At 38.3% G+C, this 20,881-nt stretch overlaps 1 protein-coding gene across 1 annotated transcript in view; it reads left to right on the top strand.

Moving 5' to 3' along the window:
• The window catches only part of SGCZ (sarcoglycan zeta), a 726,451-nt gene that overhangs the window by 195,072 nt on the left and 510,498 nt on the right, over positions 1-20,881 (top strand). Inside the window, exon 2 of the mRNA XM_075258762.1 lies at positions 4,724-4,805. The gene's annotated coding sequence lies outside the window, so the exon portion shown is untranslated. The remainder of the gene's footprint in view (positions 1-4,723; positions 4,806-20,881) is intronic.

The raw sequence follows: 20,881 nt of genomic DNA, 5'->3' as shown, positions 1-20,881 counted from the left end.
ATCAGCAGGGCTGGATTGATATGTTGTCTTTTGGTAGCAGAATTTTACGTTACAGCTGTAACTTTTACTTGCAGGAAGCGACTGAGCTTATTATATACAGGGTGGCCATAATATAACCTCAGGTGTTTGGAGTCATGTGCAGGCTGACCCAATGGATGGAATTGCCTGAAAATTTGTATGTGTGCTAATCAAGGACGGCATGAAAAAAAAATAAAAATCCGTCAGTGCAGTGAGGTACCGGACAGTGAGGTACCGGACAGTGCTGGAAACAGTGGTCGTTCCCCAACTCCAACAGCGACAGTGTCTGCAGACGATCACCTTCATGCAGGATGGAGTCCCTCACATCGCAAATCCTGTGACGAACGCTCTTCATGCACATTTTCCCGATGACAGTATTTTGAGCCGCTCATTCCCTACAGTGTGGCATTCCACCGATAAACACGCTCCTTCAATTGTCCCCACAACCAGAAATCACAAGTAGTGAGATCCAGAGAGCGCGGTGGCCACGCTGTAGGGAATGAGCGGCTCAAAATCCTGTCATCAGGAAAATGTGCATGAAGAGCGTTCGTCACAGGATTTGTGATGTGAGGAGGGGCTCCATCCTGCATGAAGGTGATCGTCTGCAGACACTGCCGCTGTTGGAGTTGGGGAATGACCACTGTTCCAGCATTGTCCGGTACCTCGCTGCTGTGACAGATTTTTTTTTTTTTTTTTTTACATGCCGTCCGTTTCCCCATGCCATGATTAGCACACATGCAAATTTTCAGGCAATTCCGTCCATTGGGTCAGCCTGCACATGACTCCAAACACCTGAGATTATATTATGGCCACCCTGTACATATGTATCCTATAAAGTGTATTGTGCTTAAGTATCCTATGAGACAATTGCAGATGGTTAAGAAAAAATAATGCACATCTTATTATGTGTACAATACGATAGAACATTCATGAACATTTCATGTTTGTGACTTCAATAACTAATGTCTGGGAAAATTCAGTAGAGGTATGGCCTAGATAACATGGAAAAGTGTTTCTGGAAATAGATTTGTTTGTGAGGATTGCAAGTCCCTGGAGTTTTTGCTTTTTAAAATGATAAACATTTTGAAATAATGCATATATATGGTCCAGTACATAACCAAGGAATATCATATATATTGGAAATCTATCTATCTATCTATCTATCTATCTATCTATCTATCTATCTATCTATCTATCTATCTATCTACTACCTGTGTCAGTACCAAGACAACTCGGTGAAAAAGCTTTATTATCTGTGTGAACATAATATTATGAATATAATAGTTCTGGTCAACCCAATATATTGATAGGGCTTAAATATAGTCCTTAACTCCATTAAAGGGGCTCTGTCATTGAGAAAAGGCATTTTTAGCTAATCACATCCTTGCATAGCCTTTGAAAGGCTATTCCACAGATACCTTTTGTATGCAAACTGCCTCAGTAGTCTTTGAATAAGTCTGTATTTATTCATATGCTAATTAGCCTTCTCTGTGCATCGGAAGTCTCACTGTGCACTTCTCTCTGTTATTCTCTATGTGTATGTATAGCAGAGACTGCTGCTGCTGATGAGTCACCTCTCTGCTCTCACACACATAGATAATAGCAAATGGTGCACACAGACACTTCGGGAGTGCATGGAGAAGACTAATTAACATGTGAATAAAAACTGACTTATTCAAATAATAATGAAGCCATTTTCATAGAAAAGGTAGGTGTGGAATAGCCTTTCTAAAGCCTATGTGAGGATGCACTTGGCTACAAATGACTTTTCCCAATGATAGAGCCCCTTTAAAGGCTGCAAGTCCACTCACATTCAGACATGAACAAGTCAAGTGTGAAGAATACACAAAAATGTATTTTCCCCCCTCCTGTATTGCTGGCTGTTTACAGTACTAGAAGGGCATAGACAGATATATCTCAAAACTTTACACAAAGTACATCCACAACTGATGAGAAAAAAGTAACTCTTCTGTTCTTTATGGTTGAGCTTTTGGATTTGTAAAATTTGCTATATGAAATACTCATGGACTATGTCTTCAGTTTATGCCAATGAAGGAATTGAAGAAGTCAACGGCTCAATCTTATTGCAAGAAAATGTAATTCACCCTAATTATTAGTTGAAATACTATTGAGGAACCAATATATGTACTAGAATCAGGGTATCGTTCACTCGGTATGGGATATTTATAATAATAATAAATAATAATAATAATAATAATAATAATAATAATAATAATAATAATAATAATAATAAATAAATTTTATTTATATAGCGCCAACATATTCTGCAGCGCTGTACAATTTGTAGGGTTCAGATACAGACAGATACAAAACAAAGAACGTCATTTCACACAATGGGACTGAGGGCCCTGCTCACAAGAGCTTACAATCTATGAGGTAGAGAGGATGACACAAGAGGTAGAAGGGGCAGCATTGCTTATACAGTGTTCAGACAATTTTGTAATAGAGGTTGCAGCCATTACACAAACAAAGCTGTATGGGCCGTCACTAGTAGTGTCCTTTAACATGTGGATAGAGCAAGGACAAATATGTTAGGCTGAAAAGGCATCAAGAAGGGTTTGCATTAGGAATTGTGATAGGCCTGTCTGAAAAAATGCGTCTTTAGTTTGCGTTTGAAACTGTAGAAATTGGGAGTTAATCTGATTGTCCGGGGTAGAGCATTCCAGAGAAGTGGTGCAACTCAGGAGAAGTCTTGTATACGAGCGAGGGAGGTTCTGATAATAGAGGATGTAAGTGTTAGGTCATTGAGTGAGCGGAGAACACGGGTTGGGCGGTAGACAGAGATGAGGGAGGAAATGTAGGGAGGTGCGGCATTATGGAGAGCCTTGTGGATGAGAGTAATAACTTTATATTTTATTCTATATTGAATAGGCAGCCAATGTAGCGACTGGCACAGACCAGAGGCATCGCTGTAGCGTCTAGCCTGGTAGATGAGCCTGGCCACTGCATTCAGAATAGATTGTAGAGGGGAGAGTTTAGTGAGGGGAAGACCGATTAGTAAGGAGTTACAGTAGTCAAGGCGAGAATGAATCAGAGAGACAATAAGTGTCTTTAGTGTATCTCTGGTAAGGAAAGGACGTATTCTGGAGATATTTTTGAGGTGGAGGTGACATGAACGTGCGAGTGATTCAATATGAGGGGTGAAGGAAAGGTCTGCGTCAAACATGACCCCGAGGCAGCGGGCCTGCTGCCTAGGAGTTATAGTAAGGCCTGAGACTGCAATGGATATATCAGGGACAGATCTATTAGATGGTGGAAACAGTAGTAGTTCAGTCTTAGAGAGATTTAGTTTCAGGTAGAGCGAGGACATGATATTAGAGACAGCAGAAAGACAGTCACTGGTGTTCTGTATGAGTACAGGGTGATGTCACGGGAAGATGTGTATAATTGGGTGTCGTCAGCATAAAGATGGTACCTGAAGCCAAATCTGGCGATGGTTTGTCCAATGGGGGCTGTGTAGAGAGAAAAGAGCAGGGGGCCTAGGACCTAGCCCTGAGGAACCCCAACAGCAAGGGAAAGAGGGGAGGAAACAGAGCCTGCAAATGATACGCTGAAAGTGCGGTCTGAGAGATAAGAGGAGAACCAGGAGAGAGATATTTATATACAGGGACGATCCGGAGTTGTATGAGGATACTGTGGGACCGCACTGGATCGGGTTAATGGCACATATGGAGTTAGAGTACCATTGAGCACTGGGGATTTTGCTTTTATTACTATATAAATGCTCACCAGGTGTTTATCATTGCCTTATACTATTTTGTATCAATATACATATATAGAAAACAGCAAATAAACAGCTGAGACACATTAGCATTTACAACTAATTTCATATACATAGTATGAGGACTTCAATAATAGAGTAGAATGAGGCTTTAATAGCATAGCATGACGATTGCTTATTCATATTTGTGTGGAATTTATTTATTATATTCATATAAAATATATTTGCAATGCTTTTGTGAGGTTTCCTTGAAATAGTGAACAGCATTGGTGTCCAACTTGCGTTTCTCTGGTAAAGACTGCCCTCCTTGCAATCACAGTGTCTTAAGGAAGTGTAGCAAGCAGAAACTTTCACCCAGGATCTCTTCTTGCCCAGGGCTGTACCTGTAACAATGGGGTATCCTTTACATTTACAGGGAACCAAGGTTTGAGGCAAAAACTATTCTTTACTATAAGAGTAGTAAGGTGAAGGGACACTTTGTCAGAGGAAGGTGTTTCAGACAGTTAACTATTGCCTGAATGCCTTTCTTGAGACTGCCAATAGTTACTAGATTTTTGGTCTTGTGATGTTGATCCAGGGATTTATTCTGATTTCCAGATTGGAGTCAGCAATACACTAAAATTAGATAAAAAGTGGCTTCTACCTGAAGGAATGTTTTTTTTCCTTTTCTTAGATCAACATTAGATTAGGTTAAACTGAATGGACATATGTGCTTTACAAACTGTATTACTGTTACCCTATCGGTCTACCCAAACGAACACTCGACCACTCCAAGTAGTCTTCCCATTATTAGTTTCTAGTAAGAGATTTACATTTTTATGGTTTATGCAGACCAGACAACCATTTTGTTGCATATGATGCAGTAACACCATCTAACTGTGTCAAATATTCACATTACAATTACATTATATATTATATTTTATTTACAGAAAAAACAATATATCTCTATGTTTATTGTTACAGACTGTTACCATGAATGCAGGGACTCAGTGACTCCAAACCATTGGACTGGTGATCCTGGGGATGAAACTATACATTGATGGTGGTATGTATTTTATTTTTTATTTTTTTTAAATGGCATAGATATAATAAAATGTTTATCTATAAGGTAAAATTTACTTCTGATGTCACTCGATGTATTAAAAGATAAAAAAAAAAGCTTGCTGTAAGATCTGAAGCATTGCATAGCCATGGAGTGGGGATATGGAGTCAAGGAACATCACCAAGAGAGTAGTCAGGATGTGATGGCAAAACATGGTCAGGAATGGTGCAAGGGTGAAAGACAGAGGTAGAACAACCGATATCAAGTGAGCAATCCCAAACGTAAAGCAATGTGGTATTCAGAAACAATGCCCAAGTAGCATTAAAGTCAATCAATAAACAATAAGTACATAGAATGAGAATGAAATCCTGGCTGATCCTCCTTTAACTAGGCCACCATTGACTGTGATGAGGAGGAAAGCTATGGCCAGGTCCACAAATGACTAAAGGTGATGACATCCATTGTCTCGGAACCAGATAGTGCCATTAACTTGAGCCATTGTCATTTGACCTTGAAGGGGTGAGTAATGCATAGGGTGAAGATATTTCACTTCCCATAAGTAATATCATGGATGAACACTACAGTTTGTTTCTCCACATACATGGACAAAAGTATTGGCGCCTCTGCACATTACAGCTTTTATGACATCACATTCTACATCCATAGCAATTTTGCAGCTAAAAAAGTTTCCACTCTTCTGGGAAGCCTTTTTACTGGACTTGGAAGAGTTTCTGTGAGAAGGTCTGATCGTGATGGACATTTTTTTTTTGTACACTATGGTGGAGCTGAAAAGGGTCTTCTCAAACTGGACCCCCAAAGTAGGAAGCATACATTTGTGTGTATAAGTATGAGTGAACAAATATAATATACATCTATACAGAGTGGTAACTGTGACTCTGACCCATTTAGCTATATATTCCTACACAAACACTTTTACCTTTCTGTTTTATACTTTATGTTACTGATTCCTACAGAGAAGTACACCTTGTACTTTTTGACCGTGCAGGCTGCATGACTGCGGTAGAATAAACTATTGTCATTATCACTGGAGAATTCAGTGATGTCACTTTTGTAAACGATTCTGTTTTGTTCCTTTTCTCTATGCAGAACACCGGCTAGTTTCTTTAACACCTTTTGTGCTGTCTGTGGTTTAGAAATGTTGCAGGTGTGAGATACCTGCTGTGTACTTGGGACTGTCTTCATTGTAATACCTCACTACGAAGAGTCTAATATGAAGCTTGGATTTCAATTCCCTGAAAAACTTTGTGGGCGACTTAGACATATTTTGTCATTTCTCTTCGCACATTTTTAGATTATATAAAACAACATGTGGTATATTTTTAAACCTAAAAATACATGTTCAGCAAAAGTGCAGCTGCTCTGGGAATAAATATTCTCTGCTTCCAATTTGTTCATTCCAGCTGAATAGCCAAATAATGTACTCGATCTGGGACCTTAAAGGCTCTGGCATTGCCATACTACACTATACTGTGATAATCCAGGGGGCCACACTCCACTCACACACTCCAAATATCAGTCATGTGTTATCTTACTCATGGGTTAACCTCTTTGATGTCAAGCAGGTTGCAGTATCCCAAGTGTAAAATGTATCTGTCATTTCATACTATGTTTCACGTGTCATAGTACCTTGTCAGTCATTTTGGTTGGTTGGGGTCTGCGTGCTTAGACTCCCCAATGATTAGTAGATTAAAAGGTAAAATCTGCTCAGCTGAGAGACTCATAGAAAGTATGTACACTTGCTAAATTCTCCAAGGAATACCAACAGAGTGATGCCTCGTTCACATCTGCGTTTGATAATGCATTCAAGGAGTTCGCATGGGGTCCCTTGAATGGACTACTAAATGCACTGGCAAGTGGTGTGCAGTGAAAGCACATGGACCCCAAAGACTGTAATGGGGTCCGTATGCTCTTTGCGTGCTGCTTAGCACGAATCATGTGGACATGAAAGTAGATCATGAAATACTTTTCTGTCTGCATGTTGCATGTGGACACCGCGTGGAGTGCATACAGACCCCATTATAGTCTATGGAGTTTGTGTTCTTTCACTGCACAATGCTTGCAAATGCATTTGGTATTCCGTTCGCAGTGGTCCCCATGCAGACTCCCTGAATGGATTACCAAATGCAGATGGGAATGAGGCATAAATCAGAGCTGAGTGTTTGAGGTACAGGAATGTGGGTGACAAAAAGGGTTTAAACGATTTGTTCAAGAAACTTTCTTTACTTAAGATGTTTCTGTATGATCAGTATGTCTTTGGAGTATGAGAGGAAATCCACACAAACATGGGGAGAACATGCAAACTCCTTGCAGATGTTGTTTCTGGCAGGATTCAAACCCAAGACTCCAGTGCTGGAAGGCTGCAGTGCTAACCACTGAGCCACTGTATTGCCCACTATTTATAGCTTCTGTGTACTGCCGTTACTTGTACTGGATCTGGCTGGCATTAACTTGCTGCTTTGCATTGGAGACCAAGGCCAGATCTTTTAATCTTGTAGCTCCAATTCTCCACACTTGGCTCCGACTATGCCAAACAATTGCAAAGATTGAGTATATGGGAGTTGAGCTTATGGAGCTGACTGCTTTCGGCTCTGTATACAGATATAAGCTGATTGATGGAAGTGGCAAGTATTGGCTATGCTACGGATCTGATTTTGAAAACCTTTTCCTAAAGATAAGCCATCAAAATCTGAATCTTGGATACCCACCTTATATAGAGAATATTTAATAATGTTTAATAACTGTTAAATTATTTTCTAAGTTATTTGATTAGAAAATTTCTAAGTAAATTAATAACATTTGGAATATACTGTATGTGTTTGCAGTACTAAGAAATGCTTTTGATTTTGTAGAAAGCCAAGTGAAGGCAAAGCCGTTTGCAGTTCCCAGTCATATCTATTTAAAAATTGAACTCAACTTAACAAATTCCATTTAAAATCCAGTTGATGACTTTGAAAAGTTGGATTAACTTCTGCACTAAAGAAGAGTTCAGCTGAGTTTATCCTCTATGAGAATCCTCTGGTTGTTTGTCAATGATGATTATTAATATTTTATAAATATGAATAAATATATATAATTTCACATTTCACAAGCACGTCAAACACAGTTATTGTAACAGGATACTCTTCGTATTTAAAAAACAACAACCTCAAAACGTGTTTGCAATATTGTGAATACTTATTTTCACTCACTGTTCCCAGTAGGGATCCCATGCTAAATTCCCTATCTGTATGCTTTGTGGTGTGGGAGATAACCCATGAAACACAGGAAGAACATGCAAACTCCATGCAGATGTTGTGCTTGGCTGCATTTTAACCCAGGACTCTATTCCAGCAAGGCAAAAGTGCCAACCATTAAGCTACCATTCTGTCGCTTTCTCCTATATAGCTTTTTTATTAAGTTTTTCACAGGACAAAAAAGAACATATGCCCAATGTAGGTTACATTACGTAATTATACAGATAAAGATGAAAGTGCCCCATTCCCTTTATATTCAAAGACCTATCAAGGTAAAGTATTACAAGAATTTAGCAGTGTTAACAACAACCCCTCCACCCATACCCCATCCCGTATACATGAAGGGCAAACATATAGGAAAAGTAAAGCGAAAATAACATTCAATTTATTCCTAACTAGAGATAGAGTTATTCCTCTGAAAAGCTTCCATAAGATATCAGTTTGTTTCATTAATAGAAATCATTAATAACCACAGACCAGGTTTAGTTAAAGTGTTGCTCCATTTTGAATAGAAATGTTACCTTTGCTCATCTTAAAGGGGCTCTATCATTGGGAAAAGTCATTTTTTAATAAACATAAAAACGGGCTCATTCAAAAACTAATGAGGCGATTAACATACAAAAAGTATGTTTGTAATAGCCTTTCTAAAGGCTATGCTAATATATATTTATAATCCCTTGAAGGTTTAAAGGCTGTATTGCTGCAGTATGTTTTTTTTGTTCTTTTTTGTGCAGTGACCCAAACAGCCTGACTTGCTTGTCTTCTAGATTAACTGAAGATGGCCACACAATAAACAGAAACCCTGTTGCAACAAGAGAAATTTATCTGTTACAAGTAGTGCGGAATGATACTTCTATCTTCCCCTTTAAATCCTTTTATTTAAGGCAATTCCAAATATTATCGGACATATCTGTGTTAAGAAGATTATATTTAACATATGAATAGGAGGAACTGAGCGACATCCTAGATTAACTATAGGGAATAATATGTGTCCTTTGGCATATCCTAATAGCTACTTTCTAGTACTTCCTCTTGAGCCAGTGGGTCTAATAAGACAACATGTAGAACTAAGGTTGGATCTTTTTTTTTTGAAGAGACATATTAAAGCAAGAGACCGAAGTGTTAGTCCAAATATCCAATAAAGTCTGGGTCCCATAACTAGGAGCCTGTAAGAAAATAAAGCACATTTGAGGCAAGCATCTTCAAAGGGTAGAATGGCATGTTTTTAATCTAGCAAATCAAGGAGAATATTGTACATCTTTCATTATACTTTATCTTTGTAGGTTGCACTTTTAGTTTGACTTACAAATAATGATGCAAACTATAAACCAAAAATGTTTCACATAACCAGTAAGTGAGGAAAAGAAAGGGATAAGCAGAGACATAGAAGAGCAGAAAGAAAGAAAATTAAAGAACTCAAGAAAAAAGTAAATCCTCCACTTGATTTTCTTTAAACATTGGTGATATATATGTCCCTGACTCTGGCAGTCTCATCTTTTAAATGATGGTGCTGGTTGAGTGAACTTGCAGTTCCAGATGAATGTTTATTGTCAGCCGAAGCAGAATTCACCAGTCTAAAGCATGTAGCTCTTTTCAGGTTGATACTTTATCTTGAGGGAATTCCAGCACTCATACAGTACAGCATGCCTGACCATAGTCCTACGATGTCTCTGGAGTGTCCGAATTATCAAGTTGTATTGATTATTACTGATTCTATCTGGAAATTGATTTTTTTTTCTAAAAATCTTCTGGCATGTGGTAGTAATAGCACAACATCCTGGAAATGAATCGCTTTAATCTCAGTTTTGATGCTCGCTCTTCTATTTCTGAACAGAGCTTATATTCACAAAGCAAGAAAGATGTACAGATTGGTTATGATGGTTTTTGGTATATGTGATACTTTAAAGTGCTATAATGGTAAAACCAAAAACTTTTTCTTTGTATTTGTTTTCCAGAATTGTAATCTGTTATAAAGACAATTTCTCCCACTGTGTTATGTATTTTATGTGTTATTTTTTCATATATCAAACGTGCTAATATACAGTACACTGTACATTCATGGCATATTTCTGATGAGATGATCAGTGCTTGATATAAAAGATGTTATTTCTTGTTGTTTATATACCGCCAACATGTTGTACAGAGATTGCCTCCTTTCACACCAGTTCCTATACTTGACAGGCCAAATTACCGACAACCTAATATCTGTATCACAGACAGACCCTAGGACCAACTTCAAAGGAAGCCAATTAAACTATAAGCATGTTTTTAGAATCCAAGAAGAAAAACATATTCAAGAAAAATCTACAGACTATATGCTATATTGCTTGGGTTCAAACCAAGAATCCCAGTGATTCAAATGACACCAAACTATTGTGCTACCATGCTGCCACAACACAGATCTAGACATGTATTCTCATCTAATGATGCTTAAAAAAGCAAATTCTGATTCTTTGCTATTCTAAAGCCTTTCACTATTCTAGTATCACTAAATCTTGTCCATGATTAAAGAAGCACTCCAACAAAAAGAAATTTATTTTGTGTCCACATATAAGATGTGTTAGATAGAGAGCCAAACTGCTAGTTGTATGGCACACATGAAGACCAGAATGGAGTGGATAAGTCATTTGTACAGTCACTAGTAGGAAGGTTGCCTTTACTACACTTTACTGTATGCACTGTAGTAACAAGTGAAAGAATAAGAACATTTTTGGAAGTTAGATTTTATCATTCTAATATATTGCAAGCCTTTAAATATTTCTTATTTGAATATAGGTGGAGACCATTCCAGTTTCTCCAGTTTACTGTGCATATATTTTAGGCAGATGTTAAATAATGCTGTAAAGTAAGAGTGTGTTAAATAAAACTGAACTGTTTAACTAAATGAAGTTAAGGAACAAAGCTGAAACCTAAAACCTGATCTCAGCATCATCCAGTCTGTCTTGGATTACATGAAAAGAGAGAAGGATTTGAGCAAGCTTATATCCACAGAAGATCAGTGCTTAGTTCTCCAAGATGTTTAGAACAACCTCCCTACTGAGTTCCTTCAAAAACTGTGTACATAGAAGAATTATGTATATGGAAGAATTGTGTATATAGAGATACAGTTGTGCTAAAATGTATACATACCCTGGGCGATTTTTCTGGGTTTTTGGCCTTTTTCAGAGAATATGAATGATAACACAAAAGCCTTTTCTCCACTCATTGTTAGTGGTTGGGTGAAGCCATTTATTGTCAAACTTCTGTGTTTTCTTTCTTTAACTCATAACAGCAACAAAAAACATTAAAATGACCCTGTTCAAAAATTCACATACCCCAGTTCATAATATCATGTATTGCCCCCTCTAACATCAATGACAGCTTGAAGTCTTTCATGGTAGTTGTGGATGAGGCTCTTTATGTTCTCAGATGGTAAAGCTGCCCATTCTACTTGTTCCTGTAAATTCCTGGACTGTCTTGCATGTCCTTTGCGCTTGAGATCTCCCCAGAGAGGCTCAATGATATTGAGGTCAGGAGACTGAGATGGCCTCTCCAGAACCTTCACTTTCTTCTGCTGTAGCCAATGACAGGTCAGCATTGTGTTTTGGATCGTTGTCATGTTGGAACGTCCCATGCGCAGCCTCCTGCCTTATGAGTGAAAATGTGCTTCCAGTATTTACTGATAACCTGCTGCATTCATCTTTCTCTTTATCATTGAGATGTTTCTTTCATTCAATATCTTAGCTAGCTAAAATTATTTGTATATAGCTATGCATATTTGGTTTTCTGTGTGGTGCGGTATGTATATACATAAAGTGCTGTATATGCGCTATGCAATAAGTGGCTGGACCAGTTTACTTTTATAAATTCTAAACTTTCTGTTTGATATTTTAGATTTTTATTATGATAATGTTTTGGCATTGTTTAATCTGGCTATGTAATTACTATCTCATTTTAAGGATGTGTTTATCATCTTTACAATAAAAGACATACAGTAACACCCAGTTGAGATTGGATTTGAATTGGATGCGGTGAATTTGTCATAATCACTATTAATACATTACATGACTACGATTTGGTGAGCTGAAAGATAACATGTTGGTTTGTTGGCCATGAATTTGTGACTGATCGATGCAGCTCATGTCACTGGCTACACACATAGTCTTTACCTGCAATGCATTGCCTGCTGCTGGAATAGTGTTAACTGTTTGTTTCCACTCCCAAGTTCACCGAGGTCATATGATTCCTTTCTCTATACCTTTGACATTGCAGCCATCATTTTAGTTGGTTTGTACTAATCAAAATGCTGAATTTTAGGATTGACTCGAATTGGAACATTTTAAAAAATGTGTTACAAACCTGGTTTATAATGAACTGCTTCACTCATTTATTTTGCTTGCAATTATTGTGCTTGGTAGACATTGACTCTAAAAGATCTGTACATTAATCACTTGGAAAATGAATAAAAAAGATTTGTCAGCAGTCAGATGTAATGTGCAAATAATGAAAGCACATACAGACACTACTTATCTCTTCCTTAGACGCAATCTGACACAAATTACTTCTGCAGAATATTCCTTCCCTTGTCTCAAATGCAGATTAACATGTAGTGCGCCATCTTTCTTCTGGAAGAAGTGGCAGGCATGCACTAGTCTTGACACTTCTCCTTCAGTGGGTGAGGCCGGATAGGAGTCTGTGAAGGTCTACTTACTGCACCATATTCATTACTGTATGTCACAAAAGTGTCATAAATGATGTTAGAATCTAAGGAAACCCCTAAGGGAAGCGCCTAATTCATGGTTATGTGTCTCCTTCACTGCTGCGGGGGACATCAATACTGATGTAAAATAACACAACACAACATAACACAGCATACTATAATACATATTTATATTATACTTTTTCTTTATAAATAATATTGAACTTTATAATATTTATGTTATATTTATTTTTATATTATTATATATTTTGTTTAATTTATTATTATTTATTTTTATTTAATAAATTAATAATTATTTGTCATTATAAAATTCTATAATATATGTATATTTATTATATAATAGCTAGAGATGAGAGAGTAGTTAAATACTCGATATTCGATATTCATTTTGAGTAGCTCCTCAATATTCGACTACTCGAATCGAATATCGAATCCTATTATACTCTATGGGGGAAAAATGCTCATTTCAGGGGTAGGCAACATTCGATCAAATTGAACTTACCAAGTCTACGAGCGAGGGTCGGGCTGGATTCTCCGAGAAGTCTTCTCCGCGCAGTGTCCCCGTGGCGTCATCTGGCTCTGAATTCACTCTGCCAGGCATCGGGCCTGGGCAGAGCCGCCTGCACATGCCTGCACTACAAGAAAATGGCCGCTTACAGTCAAAGCGGCCATTTTCTTGTAGCGCGGGCATGCGCAGTCGGCTCTGCCCAGGCCCGATGCCTGGCAGAGTGAATTCAGAGCCAGAAGACGCCGCGGGGAAGCTGCGCGGAGAAGACTTCTAAAGGTAGGAGAAGAACCAGCGTTGATTGGCTGACTGTATAGCATTCGGCCAATCAATGCTGGTTCTACATCAAATTTTTCCATTCGAATAGCGAGTGGTACTCGATCAAGTATGAGTATTTCGAATACCGTAGTATTCGATCAAATACCTACTCGATCGAATACTATTCGCTTGTCTCTAATAATAGCAAAAAACTTCTCACATTAAAATTCATGACTACAATAAGAGGATTGTTATATCTACCCAGATTCACGTCAGATATAGAAAGTACAGTATTTAGTATGTACAGTATCATTTACAATGGGAAATTGCCTTTCTGTAATGGTCCAGGCTGTCCTCGACTATGACTCATCTAGAAAATTATAATGGATGAAATCCACAAAAGGTTAAAACTAAAATTGAAAAAGAATTGGATACAGCCGTTTGGACATGTAACCGAGTTCTTTTTTTCATTAGACATTGATGTTCAAGGATAATTCCTACCATTATCTCTAAAAGGGAAATATTACATCAGTTGCTAGGAAATGTCCATTTGTTTCTGAAATGAGAAATTACCGTATATGATTTTAGTCAGCGGCCTTAGCTTCGCTGTATAACCATGGTTAGTGTTGTCTAGATCATTAAATCTACTGTAGAAATTCTCTTATAAAAGCATCTGAATGGCGTGAGATTCTTTGTATTAGAATTCACCAACTGTCCCTATTAAACTGTAAGCAGAATCAGACAGCCGAAGTTCATGTGGATAGAATGGGGTTTTTTTCTGCCCCCCCCCCCCCCAATTGATTCCACTGGTGTTGATGAAATTTTAGCCTATTGAAGAGTTTAGAGCAATAAATGCATCAACATATTATATATAAATATGCGACATCTCCTGTACACGTGTGTTATATCTGGAAAGGTTTTTTCTATTCATATTCTATGCCCTGTGCAGATGGCACAGTGTGAGGAGACGAGGAGATAAATTGTGACCATAAACTATTATAAGTGGTGGCTCCTGTGTTATTGGCTTCCAGTTTAACACAGCAGAAGTGCCTCCTTTAATCCATTGATGATAATGCAATGACTGCTGAGACTGCTCCCCCAGCAAAGTTGTAAGCTGCGGTCGGGGGAGTGGGTAGGGATATGAAGCAGCATACCTGTGTGAGTGACCTATTACAGTCTGGGTCTCACTCTCTGTGTCTGCTAAACTCTAGCAGTGGCTGCTTCCTTGCTCTGACCATTCCCTTCACCTTGTAAGTTGCAGTCAGTGGAGTGAGCAGGTGTCTGAAGTGATTGCTCCTGTATCCAACCTCTTTTTTAAATCCTCCCTTCAGATTCTTTTATCCAAGGAGATCCTCACCCACTACAACAGTTTATAGTTGTAAATTGCAATTGGAGGAGCGGGCAGCCATCTCAAGTGACCTCAGCACAATGGAGTGATTAGCAACAGTTTACTTTACATGTTAAAAGTCATGTCAAACTTGGCCCCATCTGGATGAATTTCAGATTTTACAAGTGAGTAAAAATATGTTACAAAGTAAGAATGCTTTTACAAATACACACTCCAGTCATATTAATGTGACCACCGCTTACTTTTGACGTCAACGTTAAATAACCAATCGCAGAAGGCGCGTGTCATCAGCCATCTGGGTGCACTCATCATTGTGGAAGGCACGATGGATCAACACATGTATGCATCTATCTTTACGGACTATGTTCACACTTATATGTGAATTGTTTTTCCTGAGGATAATGGCATCTACCAGCAGGACAATGCGATGTGTCATAAAGCTCGTAGTGTACGTGAGTGGTTGGAGGAGCACCAGAATGAGTTTACCATACTCCCTTGGCCAGCAAACTCCCTGGACTTGAACCCAATCAAGAATCTGTGGGACCACCTCGATCGGGTTGTTTGCACCATGGATGCTCAACCGCGTAACCTAGTGCAGCTGGCGAAGGCACTGGAGTCGGCATGGCTCAGCATTCCAGTGAACATCATCACAACATCCCCTCTCTTCCTGCACATCTCACAGCGGTCCGCTCTGCAAAAGGAGGTTATTCTGGATTTTGACAGGTGATCACATTAATGGGACTGGACTGTGTAGATATATTTATAGTTTATTTTTGTCAATTAACAAATTTAAGTGAACCACCCTTTACCTTCAAAAAAACCCATCAGTTTTATTAGATACACTTGCACACAGTTTTTCAAGGGACTTGGCTGGTAAGTTGTTCCAAACATCTTGAGAAACTAGCCATACATCTTCTTTGAATGTAGACTTTTCTCACATTCTTCTGTCCCTTCATGTAATCCCAGACAGACTGGATGATATTGAGATCAGGGCTCTGTGGGGGTCGTATCATCTCTCCCCTTAGAGTCAAATCAAATATTCATTTGATTTAAATTTATCTTCTGTTCACTTTAACACTATTAACATTTCAATTGTTGAAGGCATTCTTACATTGCCATATTTCCCTCTGCACCGGCTTAAAAAAATGTGGTATGAGCATTGCATGGCAAATCATGAACAGCAAACCAAACGTATTCACATAGGAAGGAATATTTTATGAATCTACACAAAAACTGTGAAAATGTGTATTAAAATTTGTAATTACAAATATCAATTAGAGTGTTTCTATTTTTATCAGAATATCTGCATAGTTTGTAATGTAAATGATGTTTCCAATGTTGATTACATATTTCCATATTCAATGTATAAGCACTTCACATAGTGTATACTATATTATACAAAGTACCCATTAACAGAATCCAAAGCCCCTGCCAAAACTATAGTGTATAGGGATAATTGATCAGTGAAGTAATCAGACTATGCAATAATGGTTTGCTAATTGAAGTCAAAATGATTATGTGGTTTCATGATATTATGATGTATTGTTAGAATTATAATACACATATAGCTATATGCAAGGGTTATACATATTTATGTTCCAATTGTGAAATTTATTACAGTGGCTTTGAAGTGGCATTATTTTTACAAATAGTAAATGTATACGTTATATAAACAGTTAAAAAATAAAATATATGACTGATTTATTTTCTCTTAAGCTAAACCATAAATACATCTGTAACAGATATGATGTTAGGTAGAGATGTAACTTTCACCAAACAGCACCAAGAAGGTTCACTTCTCAATAATGCTATTTAAGTGGTTCAGCCTTCCCATTCATTTTCTATGAAAGCCACCATGCCACTCAATTTACATAGCAAGCCACAGCATGAAGCGAACATCATTTAAGGCTCGTTCACATGGGGCAAGAGGGGGCGGATTTTGGTGAATCCACGTCATAATCCGCCCCTTCACAATGGAGGTCTATATAGACCGCTAGCTTACTTTTTTCCATGAGCATGTTCCCATTCACGGTAAAAAGAAACGAGCTGTCCTTTCTTCAGGTGGATTCTGCAGCTGAGTCAGCCCCGGCATCCGCCTCGCAGCAGCACCCTCTGGACCAGGACAGCTCATTTGAGCCTGCTCCGGAGGGGAAGCCGCAACTGTCGGAAGCCGCAACAGTCGTGACAGGCACATTTTGGTCCAATTCTGATGCGGCTTCCCACATCAGAATCAGGACCAAAATTCGCCATTCCATGCCCCGTGTCAACAGGGCCTTAGTGTCATAGATTTTCATTTGGTGAAAGCTACATCTATAGTTTCCATTGATGTATATACGTTTTATTATTCTTACTAGTTTTTATTGTATAAAACAAGCTCGTCAGTAAGGCATAAATGGTGATAGTTTTTTCCACAAACTTTGCATAAATCAGTAGCATGTACAAATGTAAGAAAGTTTTAGAGAAAAATATTTCTTTCTCCACTTGGAGAGACACAAACACACAGACTGGTAAAACTAAACAGCACATGTCTTATTTTCCCGAAATTTTTTATTTATATTAAGGGTCATTCACACAGAGGACGTTGGCGCTGATTCTAGTGCGATAACGCATCAGAATCCGCACAGAAATAAAACCACTGATTGACTTCAATGAGTTCTGTGCAGAAAAAGGAAACCAATCATTGGGAGGCTTTTTTTCACACTGAGCTCAATGGGTTCTGTGCAGAAAATGGAACCCATTGAAGTCAATGGGAGGCTTTATTTTCGTGTGGATTCTGATGCGAGTTATCGCGCCAGAATCAGCGCCTACTTCCTCTGCGTGAATGCCCCCTAATGCAGATCAGTAGTTCTGGGGAGAACATGGATTTAAACCTAGGACTCCTAGGACCACACAACAATTGGACAGAAACTGCTTCCCCTTACTATATAAAAATTACGTCCACACTTTGACAACATTTACAGAGTTTCCATAACATACAACATATAGTAAAATGTACAGTATGATGATACAAATCCAACACTCCTTTGAATACCCAGCGTTTGATGGTATTGCAAGAAAAAAGGTGATTTTTGCACAGCTTGGATGTCCAGCAGCCTATGCACCAGAATACATTTACAATTCCACATCTTCACATTTCCTTGTTCTAAAATGCACTCTATAAATATAATAGAAAACAAAGATGTATCGAATTGTTGGACCATATCAATCTTTTTCTCATTTAATGCATTCAATGTTATGTGGATTCGACAGAACGACTCCTGCAATCTCTTTCAGTGAATGAAAAACTCTCAAGTAATCTGAATAATAGCAAGGCCATGTAAGATTGGAAAAAGTCTGCCTGCGAAAAGGTGCAGCCTGCTGAAATCAAGGCTCAGCTGTAAGTTGGCATACAGAAATATAAATCTTTATAAGAGAAACTCATGACCGGATGAAATACCAATTAGATGATAAATGAAGAGCAAGAACTCCTGTACTATAAAATTATCCTTTATGCGGTATGTTAGATAAATTGTTGGTATAGGAGTATCAGGAAAGAGGCCAGATAGCTGATTTATGTAAATTAACATGAAACTCAAAACTAGATGTTTCCATTAGAAGCTCATTGATTTACATAATGTGTAAAGTGTGTATAGGGTGGCACTGCTGAGCAATAATTGAAAGTCTATTGTGCAGAACATGCAGCTGTGAACATTTGCTTGGCAGTTATTCATTAGTTGTCTGCTGAATATGAATATAACAGCTAAATGTATTTGTGATTTCGACTTTCCGAGTCTCTCAACTTTTATCTTTTTACACAAAGAGCTTTGTATGAAATATTTGCATGAATTTGTATCAAAGTCTTTTATGCGATTACTTGCAAGTTTGACCCATTTATTCAATTGTTCGACTGATGATTCCATCACAGGAAGCAATACGATGTGCTGCCTATGAATGTGTATTAACAACCTGACTTATTATGGTGGCACACGAGGGGGTACAGGAAATCATTTAGAGAAAAAAATCTAGCTGTAATTTTTTGAAACTTCAGTTTCCTTCAAAGCAATCTCCTTGGGAAACAATAAATATATCCAAGAGTTATTCATTGCTCAAAACATGTTTTAAAAGGGTTCTCCAACCTAATCCTCTTACCAGTTTGTCTGAAATAATCTAGAAAATTTTAACTGTTTTTCTTCTGTACATGGACTCTTTTGGAAAGTGTGGTGAAATTGCATGTCATCATTCTGTCTGGTGAGCAAAGATGATGCAGGAGGGGATCACATTCCAAAATCAAAAGTATAAAGCAGACAGAAAGGAGAACAGCTGAGGAGAAGTAGCTTGATCCTTCTGGGGCAGGTAGAGGGAAACAACAAGGATGTGGACTGGAAAAAGAGGACATGCTAGAAAAAGTTATGGCAACGGTGTGGTGAGAGTAGAGTGAGAGAAGTAACCAAAATGGGAACAGTATGATAGAAGAGGTGGGAGAGTATAAAGTAAGGAAAGAGAGAAGCAAAGATAGAGTGAACGGAGGCTTTTAGAGTTGTCTTGGCAGCAGAGCCCTGAGCCAAGAAGACCAGCTCAGGTTAGGACTGGAGTGCGTGTACAGTCATAGGCTCCCATCATAGTCTTCCGTTCATCATGCTACTTTCCTTCAAATGGATTGTAAGTTGCCGACCAGAGAAATCATAGGGGGTATTCACATGTAGGAATTTGATGATGAACTTGAGAAGGAATCTGCCTAAAAATCCACCAAAAATCTGCCTCCTATTGATTTCAATGGGAGGCAGTAGTTGATTTTTTTTTCAGCTAGTGAGAAAAAAAAGCATCCTGCTCGTTCTTCAGATGGACTCCACCTGAGAACTCCCACTGAAATAATTGGGAGGTGAAAAATACACCACAAGAAAATCCACTCGCGGAATTTGGCCCTGTCCAAGAAAGTAAACATGGACAATATACAGTGTACTCTTCTCCAAATTCTGCTTCAAAATCTGTATGAAATTCCTAAGGGAGAAGTTTTCTGCTTGACAAATTCAGCATCAAAATATGATGTGGGGACAACCCCTTACTGTTATAACCATTGCTCAGGGAGTGGTACTGCATGATGAACTGGCAGACATGAAGGAAATCTCAGACTAGGAAGAAAGCATCGGCCTGCTGCATGGAGGCAGGCAGGTAGACAAGCTAAACAGTGGGGCCAGTGTAGTAAGGTTCCTAGGAGTATAATAGACTGGGGTACAATGCAATAGAGAGACATCTTTACATCGGAATCAACAGGTATTACAAGAAGCTCTGCTAGTGTGTGGCACCTAAAGGGTGTAATATTACTCCACTAAGCACAAAATAGGACATATTTATTGTATGAAATACAATTTAGCAATTTTTACTGTGTTGGGCACTAGTCTTGTTTTGGGCACAAATTGTGGCGCTATCTGACATTATAATTTTAAGGGCACTACCTATCTGGCACTATTACATATTTTTAGTACAAGAAGTACAGTTGTAACTAGCGTTTAGCAATCAGAATCGGGGAAGATCGGATCCCGATCGGCGATCGAGCAAATTTCACGATCAGGATTAGCTGGAAAAAGATCGGCTCAACCCTACTGTGTATATATACAATTAGGTGTGAACGATCGGGATCGGGAAAGATCGGATCCCGATCGGCGATTGATCAAATTTCACGATCGGGATCGGCTGGAAAATGATCGGAAATCGGATTTTAAAATCGATCCTGAAATCTCAAGATCGACTCAAACCTAGTTGTAACATTGTTATGTAGCTTACCCTCAGAATACTAGAGGGAGTTGGTGCCACTCCCAACAAAGTGTATTACAATAATTATTAGGAACACAAATATTGCCAGAAAATGGAAAAGTCTTTAAAAGTTTAGGTGCACTTTAACAACTCAGCTGGAACATATTGCCAATGTAGTTATCTTCACTGGGAACTTATATTTTGTGCTATGCACGAAATTGCAGCTAAAAATAAATTGGCATAATAATAAGCGCTAAATATGTTAGTATTTTATTAATTATGAGA

The sequence above is a fragment of the Leptodactylus fuscus genome, chromosome 1 (assembly GCF_031893055.1).
Source record: "Leptodactylus fuscus isolate aLepFus1 chromosome 1, aLepFus1.hap2, whole genome shotgun sequence".
Lineage (NCBI taxonomy): Eukaryota > Metazoa > Chordata > Amphibia > Anura > Leptodactylidae > Leptodactylus > Leptodactylus fuscus.
Note: the sequence above shows the minus strand (reverse complement) of the source record. Positions and strands in the feature narration are given on the sequence as shown.